Here is a 12060-nt window from a genome sequence, read left to right as displayed (position 1 = left end):
TAACCAACCGGTTATGAAGCACAGAGCTGGAGGGGGGCAGGACGTACATTTACACCCTGCAACCTTAAGGAAATACACATATACAGCCTCATATGCGTACACAGCCTCTATATACTCATACACAGCGCCAATACACACATATAGTCATGGCCGTAAATGTTGGCACCCCTGAAATTTTTCTATAAAATTCTCACAGAACAGGATTGCAGTAACACATGTTTTGCTATACACATGTTTATTCCCTTTGTGTGTATTGGAACTAACCCCCAAAAAAGGGAGGAAAAAAGCAAATTGGACATAATGTCATACTTTAATGTCACAAATTATTGGAACCCTTTCAAAATTGTGGATAAATAAGATTGTTTCAAGCATGTGATGTTCCTTTAAACTCACCTGGGGCAAGTAACAGGTGTGGGCAATATCAAAATCACACCTGAAAGCAGATAAAAAGGAGAGAAGTTCACTTAGTCTTTGCATTGTGTGTCTGTGTGTGCCACACTAAGCATGGACAACAGAAAGAGGAGAAGAATTGTCTGAGGACTTGAGAACCAAAATCGTGGAAAAATATCAACAATCTAAAGGTTACAAATCCATCTCCAGAGATCTAGATTTTCCTTTGTCCACAGTGCGCAACATTATCAAGAAGTTTACAACCCATGGCACTGTAGATAATCTCCCTGGGCATGGATGGAAGAGAAAAATTAATTAAAGGTGTAAACGCAGGATAGTCCGGATGGTGGATAAGCAGCCCCAAACAAGTTCCAAAGATATTCAAGCTGTCCTGCAGGCTCAGGGAGCATCAGAGTCAGCGCGAACTATCAGTCGACATTTAAATGAAATGAAACGCTATGGAGGGGACCCAGGAGGACCCCACTGCTGACACTGAGACATAAAAAAGCAAGACTACATTTTGCCAAAATGAACTTGATTAACCAAAATCCTTCTGGGAAAACGTCTTGTGGACAGATGAGACCAAGATAGAGCTTTTTGGTTAAGCACATCATTCTACTGTTTACCGAAAACGGAATGAGGCCTACAAAGAAAAGAGCACAGTACCTACAGTGACATATGGTGGAGGTCAATGATGTTTTGGGGTTGTTTTGCTGCCTCTGGCACTGGGGGCCTTGAATGTGTACAAGACATCATGAAATCTGAGGATTACCAACAGATTTTGGGTCGCACTGTACAGCCCAGTGTCAGAAAGCTGGGTCTGCGTCCGAGATCTTGGGTCTTCCAGCAGGACAATGACCCCAAACATACGTCAAAAAGCCCCCAGAAATTGATGGCAACAAAGCGCTGGAGAGTTCTGAAGTGGCCAGCAATGAGTCCAGATCTAAATATCATTGAACACCTGTGGAGAGATCCTTAAATTACTGTTGGGAAAAGGCGCCTCTTCCAATAAGAGACCTGGAGCAGTTTGCAAAGGAAGAGTGGTCCAACACTCCGGCTGTGAGGTGTAAGAAGCTTATTGATGGTTATAGGAAGACACTGATTTCAGTTATTTTTTCCAAAGGGTGTGCGACCAAATATTAAGTTAAGGGTGCCAATAATTTTGTCCAGACCATTTTTGGAGTTTGGTGTGACATTATGTCCAATTTGCTTTTTTTCCTCCCTTTTTTGGTTTAGTTCTAATACACACAAAGGGAATAAACATGTGTATAGCAAAACATGTGTTACTGCAATCCTTTTCTGTGAGAAATACTTATTTTTCTTGAAAAATTTCAGGGGTGCCAACATTTACCATTATGACTGTATATGGCACTGAATACATAATCTGAGACTTTAAAACCTCACTTTTAATACTTCTTCTAAAAACCATATATCAAAAAAGAAAGTGAATAGAACTGTATTTATACATATCTGCATCTATTTCCGGCCACCATCTTAGTAGCCATATTAATACTTGCCACCTGTTCACACCGACCATATATGCACACTTGCCTGAGTGAACTTCCAATTTTCAACATCAATGTGTTAGTCTTATATACAATCATGTGTTCCATGTCCATCGCAGGAATCCTTGTCAGTTATTTTATGTATTTGCATGTATTCAGAATTAGTAGTGTTAGTTTTGTAGTCACACTCATTATTAGTATATTATTGAGAGTTTTAGCACACTCCAAAACATCAATGCATAAATCCTCTCTCTGGCAGACTACATTCTCAGTCTCTTACTGCATGCTATCAAATGAATGGCATTTAACCCATAGAGTGCATACAACATAACTGTTCTGATGGCGGCCATAACACATACACACACACTACCCCTATATACACACACACATGGCCATCATACACAGCTTCTATATGCACATACACTGCCTCTATATACACACATGCATCATAAATATATACACTGCCTCTATATACACACACAGCCATCATACACACATACACAGCTGCTATATGCACACACTGCCCCTTTATACACACATGGCCATCATACACATACACAGCTTCTATATGCATATACACTGCCACTATATAGACACACACTGCCATCATACACACATATCAGCCACTATACACAAACACTGCCACTATATAGACACACACGGCCATCATACACACATATACAGCCACTATATACACATACACTGCCACTATATATACACACACTGCCATCATACACACATATACAGCCACTATACACATACACTGCCACTATATAGACACACAATGCCATCATACACACATATACAGCCACTATATACACATACACTGCCACTATATAGACACACACTGCCCCTTTATACATACATGGCCATCATACACAAACACAGCTTCTATATGCATATACACTGCCACTATATAGACACACACTGCCATCATACACACATGGCCATAAATAAATACACTGCCTCTATATACACACACTGCCCCTGTATACACACATGGCCATCATACACATACACAGCTTCTATATACACATACACAGCTTCTATATAAACATACACAGCTTCTATATACACGTATACAGCTTCTATATACACACACTGCCCAATTATACGCACACATGGCCATCATACACATACACAGCTTCTATATATACATAGACAGCTTCTATATACACATACACAGCTTCTATATAAACATACACAGCTTCTATATACACATAGACAGCCATCATACACACACACTTTGTCCCCATATACACACACACACACACACACACACACATACACAGCCATCATACACTGCCCCCATACAAGTAAGTACCTGTGTGCAGTGTAGTCTGCTGCTCCGCTCCTCTATTGCAGGCAGTGGGCAGGAAGAGGAGGAACACGTGATCTGACGTCACTGGCCAGCTGCTACTACAGGCCCTGCTGGTAACTGAGAGCCGCGCACAGGCATGTCTCATACCAACTGCAGCCCCTGACATTATAAAGTGACAGAGTGCTGCCCTCCGGACGGTGCTCCCTCTCGCTCCAGCCTCGCTGGCCAGTCTGGGCAACAGACAGGGCAGGGCTGGAACATAAGAAAAAAGAATATGATGTAGTCAGTCAGTGTACAGTAAGACTACCCCCCCCCCAGCCGTCAGTGAGTGACAGTCACTCACTGACTCGCAAGAAAGAGTGTTGGGGCCAGTTGGGCCTCCCTGAGGGTCCGGGCCCCTTACTGGGGTACCGGTTGTACCCCCCTGATGACGGCACCTGGCCTGTCCGTCTCGCCCGGCCGGTTTAAAGGTAAATTACTGCTGTCAGCGGCAGGTCCGGGACCTGTTGCTGCAGCATTTAGTATGAAGTACTGGCAGGGGGCCCTGCAGGGGCCCAGACTGTGACCTGGGCCACTAGGTGGGCCCCCTAACACGCTGGGCCCCTGTGCAGCCGAACCGGCTGAACAAGTGATATGTCCGCCCCTGTGTCAACATCATCCTGGGAGGGATAATACACTGCACTACAATAGAAATAAAAATCCCTATCATCTATATCTCAATGGGTTCCATCTTTTCTTTTGTTCTTTTTTCTAATGCGGTTTTATAATCCCTGAGACAAGTAGTTCTGGCCCTAGAGTGTTATATATTAGCGTCTGTAGCATGTATAAGGGACATGTTATCATACCTGTGTCTTTTTATAGGTGAATAATGCCCGGTGAGAGGGTGAAAGGGACCTATACCCCCGTCAGCTGCAGGAAAGGAACAAAGAGACAGGTAATTAATATTTATATTAATTACTGATAAAAATCAGGCTAGATACAACATCTAAACCTGCAAAGATGTCATAGTCTCTACCTTATACATGAAGATATATGTGTTTTTAATAAGTACATCGTCTACAGACAGCTTTTTATATAACACAACCATGTCTCAGGTACAGAGATTAGGAACATTTATGATTTCTAATATCTGTTTTTATTTGTAGTAATCCCTTTTTCAATAGACTGACCGCAGATTTAAGACATAACTGTACTGTAAAGAAAAATCTATAAGTTAATGTAATAAATCACATACTATAACTGATTATTGCCATTTAAAACTATGAAAAATACATTATGTTGATTATAAAACAGAAATACAGAATGGAGACAACCATCTGTGGCTCAAGCTCGACTGCCCATTTCTTTGAGTGGCCCCTCAATGTTCTGGAAACGGGTGGAGGACATTGTCTCCATTAGAATGGGTCCCCCTACGATGCTTCGGCTGTTGATCTGAAGTGCATTCTGTGCTTTGGAATCTCGGGGGCAAACTGTATTTCTGTTATTAATTTTTAGTTTAGCAATTCCCACCGCAACATGGTTAACCTCTATCCTAAATTTCTGCACAAAATTGATAAAAGACATTCCAAGAAATATTTTGCCAAATAAAAATATATAAAATATTGATGATGTTGATGAATAATAATAACAACAAAAATAACAGTTTTTGATTAAAAAACAAATAAACAATAATAATTAATAAAATATTTTGCTCCTGCCCCCTTCCCCAAAAATAAAAAAACATATATTACCCTTAAAATTTATGAATAAAGAAACAAAAAATAACACTTACCCCAAACATTGCAAACACAAAACCCCAAAAAACCTAACAATAGTGTCTGTCAACATCATCCTGGGAGGGATAATACACTGCACGACAATAGAAATAAAAATCCCTATCATCGATATCTCAATGGGTTCCATCTTTTCTTTTGTTCTTTTTTCTAATGCGGTTTTATAATCCCTGAGACAAGTAGTTCTGGCCCTAGAGTGTTATATATATTAGCGTCTGTAGCATGTATAAGGGACATGTTATCATACCTGTGTCTTTTTATAGGTGATTGATGCCCGGTGAGAAGGTGAAAGTTACTTATACCCCCGTCAGCTGCAGGAAAGGAACAAAGAGACAGGTAATTAATATTTATATTAATTACTGATAACAATCAGGCTAGATATAACATCTAGACCTGCAGAGATGTCATAGTCTCTACCTTATACATGAAGATATATGTGTTTTTAATAAGTATATCGTCTATAGACAGCTTCTTATATAACACAACTGTGTCTCAGGTACAGAGATTGGGAACATTTATGATTTCTAATATCTGTTTTTTATTTGTAGTAATCCCTTTTTCAATAGACTGACCGCAGATTTAAGACATAACTGTACTGTAAAGAAAAATCTATAAGTTAATGTAATAAATCACATACTATAACTGATTATTGCCATTTAAAACTATGAAAAATACATTATGTTGATTATAAAACAGAAATACAGAATGGAGACAACCATCTGTGGCTCAAGCTCGACTGCCCATTTCTTTGAGTGGCCCCTCAATGTTCTGGAAACGGGTGGAGGACATTGTCTCCATTATAATGGGTCCCCCTACGATGCTTCGGCTGTTGATCTGAAGTGCATTCTGTGCTTTGGAATCTCGGGGGCAAACTGTATTTCTGTTATTAATTTTTAGTTTAGCAATTCCCACCGCAACATGGTTAACCTCTATCCTAAATTTCTGCACAAAATTGATAAAAGACATTCCAAGAAATATTTTGCCAAATAAAAATATATAAAATATTGATGATGTTGATGAATAATAATAACAACAAAAATAACAGTTTTTGATTAAAAAACAAATAAACAATAATAATTAATAAAATATTTTGCTCCTGCCCCCTTCCCCAAAAATAAAAAAACATATATTACCCTTAAAATTTATGAATAAAGAAACAAAAAATAACACTTACCCCAAACATTGCAAACACAAAACCCCAAAAAACCTAACAATAGTGTCTGTCAACATCATCCTGGGAGGGATAATACACTGCACGACAATAGAAATAAAAATCCCTATCATCTATATCTCAATGGGTTCCATCTTTTCTTTTGTTCTTTTTTCTAATGCGGTTTTATAATCCCTGAGACAAGTAGTTCTGGCCCTAGAGTGTTATATATATTAGCGTCTGTAGCATGTATAAGGGACATGTTATCATACCTGTGTCTTTTTATAGGTGATTGATGCCCGGTGAGAAGGTGAAAGTTACTTATACCCCCGTCAGCTGCAGGAAAGGAACAAAGAGACAGGTAATTAATATTTATATTAATTACTGATAACAATCAGGCTAGATATAACATCTAGACCTGCAGAGATGTCATAGTCTCTACCTTATACATGAAGATATATGTGTTTTTAATAAGTATATCGTCTATAGACAGCTTCTTATATAACACAACTGTGTCTCAGGTACAGAGATTGGGAACATTTATGATTTCTAATATCTGTTTTTTATTTGTAGTAATCCCTTTTTCAATAGACTGACCGCAGATTTAAGACATAACTGTACTGTAAAGAAAAATCTATAAGTTAATGTAATAAATCACATACTATAACTGATTATTGCCATTTAAAACTATGAAAAATACATTATGTTGATTATAAAACAGAAATACAGAATGGAGACAACCGTCTGTGGCTCAAGCTCGACTGCCCCTTTCTTTGAGTGGCCCCTTAATGTTGTGGAAACGGGTGGAGGACATTGTCTCCATTAGAATGGGTCCCCCTACGATGCTTCGGCTGTTGATCTGAAGTGCATTCTGTGCTTTGGAACCTCGGGGGCAAACTGTATTTCTGTTATTAATTTTTAGTTTAGCAATTCCCACCGCAACATGGTTAACCTCTATCCTAAATTTCTGCACAAAATTGATAACAGACATTCCAAGAAATATTTTACCAAATAAAAATATATAAAATATTGATGAAACTGATGAATAATAATAACAACAAAAATAACAGTTTTTGATTAAAAAACAAAAAAACTAAAATAATTTATAAAATATTTTGCTCCTGCCCCCTTCCCCCAAAAATAAAAAAACATATATTACCCTTAAAATTTATGAATAAAGAAACAAAAAATAACACATACCCCAAACATTACAAACACAAAACCCCCAAAAACCTAACAATAGTCTCTGTCAACATCATCCTGGGAGGGATAATACACTGCACTGCAATAGAAATATAAATCCCTATCATCTATATCTCAATGGGTTCCATCTTTTCTTTTGTTCTTTTTTCTAATGCGGTTTTATAATCCCTGAGACAAGTAGTTCTGGCCCTAGAGTGTTAGATATATTAGCGTCTGTAGCATGTATAAGGGACATGTTATCATACCTGTGTCTTTTTATAGGTGATTGATGCCCGGTGAGAGGGTGAAAGGGACCTATACCTCCGTCAGCTGCAGGAAAGGAACAAAGAGACAGGTAATTAATATTTATATTAATTACTGATAACAATCAGGCTAGATACAACATCTAAACCTGCAAAGATGTCATAGTCTCTACCTTATACATGAAGATATATGTGTTTTTAATAAGTATATCGTCTATAGACAGCTTCTTATATAACACAACCATGTTTTAGGTACAGAGATTAGGAACATTTATGATTTCTAATATCTGTTTTTTATTTGTAGTAATCCCTTTTTCAATAGACTGACCGCAAATTTAAGACATAACTGTACTGTAAAGAAAAATCTATAAGTTAATGTAATAAATCCCATACTATAACTGATTATTGCCATTTAAAACTATGAAAAATACATTATGTTGATTATAAAACAGAAATACAGAATGGAGACAACCGTCTGTGGCTCAAGCTCGACTGCCCATTTCTTTGAGTGGCCCCTCAATGTTCTGGAAACGGGTGGAGGACATTGTCTCCATTAGAATAGGTCCCCCTAAGATGCTTCGGCTGTTGATCTGAAGTGCATTCTGTGCTTTGGAATCTCGGGGGCAAACTGTATTTCTGTTATTAATTTTTAGTTTAGCAATTCCCACCGCAACATGGTTAACCTCTATCCTAAATTTCTGCACAAAATTGATAAAAGACATTCCAAGAAATATTTTGCCAAATAAAAATATATAAAATATTGATGAAGTTGATGAATAATAATAACAACAAAAATAACAGTTTTTTATTAAAAAACAAATAAACAATAATAATTTATCAAATATTTTGCTCCTGCCCCCTTCCCCAAAAATAAAAAAACATATATTACCCTTAAAATTTATAAATAAAGAAACAAAAAATAACACATACCCCAAACATTGCAAACACAAAACCCCCAAAAACCTAACAATAGTGTCTGTCAACATCATCCTGGGAGGGATAATACACTGCACTACAATAGAAATAAAAATCCCTATCATCTATTTCTCAATGGGTTCCATCTTTTCTTTTGTTCTTTTTTCTAATGCGGTTTTATAATCCCTGAGACAAGTAGTTCTGGCCCTAGAGTGTTAGATATATTAGCGTCTGTAGCATGTATAAGGGACATGTTATCATACCTGTGTCTTTTTATAGGTGATTGATGCCCGGTGAGAGGGTGAAAGGGACCTATACCCCCGTCAGCTGCAGGAAAGGAACAAAGAGACAGGTAATTAATATTTATATTAATTACTGATAACAATCAGGCTAGATACAACATCTAAACCTGCAAAGATGTCATAGTCTCTACCTTATACATGAAGATATATGTGTTTTTAATAAGTATATCATCTATAGACAGCTTCTTATATAACACAACCATGTCTCAGGTACAGAGATTAGGAACATTTATGATTTCTAATATCTGTTTTTTATTTGTAGTAATCCCTTTTTCAATAGACCTACCGTAGATTTAAGACATAACTGTACTGTAAAGAAAAATCTATAAGTTAATGTAATAAATCACATACTATAACTGATTATTGCCATTTAAAACTATGAAAAATACATTATGTTGATTATAAAACAGAAATACAGAATGGAGACAACCGTCTGTGGCTCAAGCTCGACTGCCCATTTCTTTGAGTGGCCCCTCAATGTTCTGGAAACGGGTGGAGGACATTGTCTCCATTAGAATGAGTCCCCCTAAGATGCTTCGGCTGTTGATCTGAAGTGCATTCTGTGCTTTGGAATCTCGGGGGCAAACTGTATTTCTGTTATTAATTTTTAGTTTAGCAATTCCCACCGCAACATGGTTAACCTCTATCCTAAATTTCTGCACAAAATTGATAAAAGACATTCCAAAAAATATTTTGCCAAATAAAAATATATAAAATATTGATGAAGTTGATGAATAATAATAACAACAAAAATAACAGTTTTTTATTAAAAAACAAATAAACAATAATAATTTATCAAATATTTTGCTCCTGCCCCCTTCCCCAAAAATAAAAAAACATATATTACCCTTAAAATTTATAAATAAAGAAACAAAAAATAACACATACCCCAAACATTGCAAACACAAAACCCCCAAAAACCTAACAATAGTGTCTGTCAACATCATCCTGGGAGGGATAATACACTGCACTACAATAGAAATAAAAATCCCTATCATCTATATCTCAATGGGTTCCATCTTTTCTTTTGTTCTTTTTTCTAATGCGGTTTTATAATCCCTGAGACAAGTAGTTCTGGCCCTAGAGTGTTATATATATTAGCGTCTGTAGCATGTATAAGGGACATGTCATCATACCTGTGTCTTTTTATAGGTGATTAATGCCCGGTGAGAGGGTGAAAGGGACCTATACCCCCGTCAGCTGCAGGAAAGGAACAAAGAGACAGGTAATTAATATTTATATTAATTACTGATAACAATCAGGCTAGATATAACATCTAGACCTGCAGAGATGTCATAGTCTCTACCTTATACATGAAGATATATGTGTTTTTAATAAGTATATCGTCTATAGACAGCTTCTTATATAACACAACAATGTTTCAGGTACAGAGATTAGGAACATTTATGATTTCTAATATCTGTTTTTTATTTGTAGTAATCCCTTTTTCAATAGACTGACCACAGATTTAAGACATAACTGTCCTGTAAAGAAAAATCTATAAGTTAATGTAATAAATCACATACTATAACTGATTATTGCCATTTAAAACTATGAAAAATACATTATGTTGATTATAAAACAGAAATACAGAATGGAGACAACCGTCTGTGGCTCAAGCTCGACTGCCCATTTCTTTGAGTGGCCCCTCAATGTTCTGGAAACGGGTGGAGGACATTGTCTCCATTAGAATGGGTCCCCCTATGATGCTTCGGCTGTTGATCTGAAGTGCATTCTGTGCTTTGGAATCTCGGGGGCAAACTGTATTTCTGTTATTAATTTTTAGTTTAGCAATTCCCACTGCAAGATGGTTAACCTCTATCCTAAATTTCTGCACAAAATTGATAAAAGACATTCCAAGAAATATTTTGCCAAATAAAAATATATAAAATATTGATGAAATTAATGAATAATGATAACAACAAAAATAACAGTTTTTGAATAAAAAACAAAAAAACTAAAATAATTTATAAAATATTTTGCTCCTGCCCCCTTCCCCCAAAAATAAAAAAACATATATTACCCTTAAAATTAATGAATAAAGAAACAAAAAATAACACATACCCCAAACATTGCAAACACAAAACCCCCAAAAACCTAACAATAGTGTCTGTCAACATCATCCTGGGAGGGATAATACACTGCACTACAATAGAAATAAAAATCCCTATCATCTATATCTCAATGGGTTCCATCTTTTCTTTTGTTCTTTTTTCTAATGTGGTTTCATAATCCCTGAGACAAGTAGTTCTGGCCCTAGAGTGTTATATATATTAGCGTCTGTAGCATGTATAAGGGACATGTCATCATACCTGTGTCTTTTTATAGGTGATTGATGCCCGGTGAGAAGGTGAAAGTGACCTATACTCCTGTCAGCTGCAGGAAAGGAACAAAGAGACAGGTAATTAATATTTATATTAATTACTGATAACAATCAGGCTAGATATAACATCTAGACCTGCAGAGATGTCATAGTCTCTACCTTATACATGAAGATATATGTGTTTTTAATAAGTATATCGTCTATAGACAGCTTCTTATATAACACAACTGTGTCTCAGGTACAGAGATTGGGAACATTTATGATTTCTAATATCTGTTTTTTATTTGTAGTAATCCCTTTTTCAATAGACAGACCGCAGATTTAATACATAACTGTACTGTAAAGAAAAATCTATAAGTTAATGTAATAAATCACATACTATAACTGATTATTGCCATTTAAAACTATGAAAAAAACATTATGTTGATTATAAAACAGAAATACAGAATGGAGACAACCATCTGTGGCTCAAGCTCGACTGCCCCTTTCTTTGAGTGGCCCCTCAATGTTCTGGAAACGGGTGGAGGACATTGTCTCCATTAGAATGGGTCCCCCCTACGATGCTTCGGCTGTTAATCTGAAGTGCATTCTGTGCTTTGGAACCTCGGGGGCAAACTGTATTTCTGTTATTAATTTTTAGTTTAGCAATTCCCACCGCAACATGGTTAACCTCTATCCTAAATTTCCTACCCCAAACATTGCAAACACAAAACCCCCAAAAACCTAACAATAGTGTCTGTCAACATCATCCTGGGAGGGATAATACACTGCACTACAATAGAAATAAAAATCCCTATCATCTATATCTCAATGGGTTCCATCTTTTCTTTTGTTCTTTTTTCTACTGCGGTTTTATAATCCCTGAGACAAGTAGTTCTGGCCCTAGAGTGTTATATATATTAGCGTCTGTAGCATGTATAAGGGACATGTTATCATA

The sequence above is a fragment of the Hyla sarda genome, chromosome 3 (genome assembly GCF_029499605.1).
Source record: "Hyla sarda isolate aHylSar1 chromosome 3, aHylSar1.hap1, whole genome shotgun sequence".
Lineage (NCBI taxonomy): Eukaryota > Metazoa > Chordata > Amphibia > Anura > Hylidae > Hyla > Hyla sarda.
The sequence above is the reverse complement of the archived record's forward strand: the minus strand, read 5'-3'. Positions refer to the sequence as shown.